This window comes from Ctenocephalides felis, unplaced genomic scaffold, assembly GCF_003426905.1.
Source record: "Ctenocephalides felis isolate EL2017-DRISC unplaced genomic scaffold, ASM342690v1 CF-g0.4_SCAFFOLD_01886, whole genome shotgun sequence".
Taxonomy (NCBI): Eukaryota; Metazoa; Arthropoda; class Insecta; order Siphonaptera; family Pulicidae; genus Ctenocephalides; species Ctenocephalides felis.
Genome location: NW_020538040.1, coordinates 33,341,809 through 33,343,527, shown reverse-complemented (window position 1 = coordinate 33,343,527; position 1,719 = coordinate 33,341,809). Strand labels below are relative to the sequence as shown.

The 1,719-nt window shown below is 36.2% G+C and overlaps 1 pseudogene; it reads left to right on the top strand.

Moving 5' to 3' along the window:
- Positions 1 to 3: 3 nt before the first annotated feature.
- Positions 4 to 1,496, top strand: LOC113374857 (annotated as a pseudogene).
- Positions 1,497 to 1,719: the final 223 nt, after the last annotated feature.

The following is a 1,719-nucleotide window of genomic DNA, read 5'->3' as shown; positions in this document are numbered from 1 at the left end:
CTGTCAGGTCAATACATAGGAAAATTTCAGTGCAAAATAGGTTATGTAAAGCTACACCGACCACTAGAATATGGGTGGGCGGGTCTGGCCATGGACTTCTGTTCCACAGTTAGAGAGGGAATTTGATAGATTTGGTGCTATAAAGAAAATTGAATATGTTAAGGGGGACAATAATGCTTACATTTTGTATGATTCATAGATGCAGCACAGGCTGCTGTTAAAGAAATGAGAGGTTTTCCTTTAGGTGGGCCTGATCGTAGATTAAGGCTAGATTTTGCTGATGTTACGCCTGGTGGTCCATTTCGCCCTAAGCATGCATATCCAGTTGCAGAAGATAGTGTTGAGTTTAGGCGAGTACCAGAATATGAAAGTTACGAAGGGTGGGAAGAAGTAGTTTCTATTCTGGTCCTCCTAGAAGTTATAGAGGCCGTGGTGGACCTTGGCGTGGTACTAGAGGTGCGTACAGGGGAGGATATCATGGTGAAGGCTATAGAGAAGAGGATTATGTCAGTAGACGTCTGCCTCCTGAGTTGGACTATGAAAACTTCTCGCTGCATTAGGAGATCAGGTTCTCGGAGCCTGGAGTTGATAGATCTCGATCCCGTTCACCTAGGCATAGATCACCTGAAAGTGATTCAGATACGTCAACTCGACGAGGTTGTGTTGGTAGTGGCATGTTAGCTTCTGCCAGAACTTTACGGAAGTTGCGCGCAAATCTACAACAACCTGGCATGGTGCACTTATATTAAAAATTCTCTGTTTCCTGCTAAGTTTCATTTGACTGATGGTGATAATGATATTGTGGAAGGACTCATGAAAGACGAAGATGGCAAGCATCATCTGAGAATAACTCAAAGATTGAGACTAGATCAACCAAACTTGAAGATGTTCAAAAACGGATTGCAACATCTAGTTCACATGCGATATTTTTAGGTCTTGCTGGATCTACTGGTTCAATTTCAAATGATGATACTAGTGTGCAAACTAGGCCACTAAGAAATCTTGTTTCATATCTCAAGCAGAAAGAAGCTGCAGGCGTAATATCTTATTAAATAAAGAAACAGAAGCAACTGGAGTGCTTTACTCTTTCCCGCCTTGTGAATTTTCGACAGAATTGCTAAAGCGAACATGTCACAAATCACAGAGGAGGGGCTTAAAGAAGACCATTTGGTTATTGTAGTTGTCAGAGGTGGAACAGCCTAATCCATATTGGTTTTTGGTGGTATGATACTGTAATTTTACTATTTTTATATAATTTTTGTAGGGCTTTGAATGAATCATTCAAATATTTAATTTTACAATTTCTAATTTAAAGAGCTTTTACATATTCCAAGTTATTTATAGGAATATTATGATAGAATTCTTGTATTATCACTTGCAAATTGAAGGTAAATAATATTTAAGTTTTACTTTGACTATAAAATATAATAATATAGTCCATAAATATAATATTAAGGTACTTTATAAGAAATTTTAGATTTATTGCACATGATCGCAATGGAAGAAGCAGCATTGATTTCATTTAAACACGTTGCAAGAAAACTGATGTGAAATGTGATTAGTATTGAGTGAAGTATTTGACAACAAATTATTATACAATTCAGCATTTATTTCAGATTTTGATTTTAATTTTCAATTCAATTACTTTTCAAAACGTTAAAATGAAATTGATAAAAAAAAATTGTGTATTTTACAAGTGATTTTGTAATGTGTGAGATT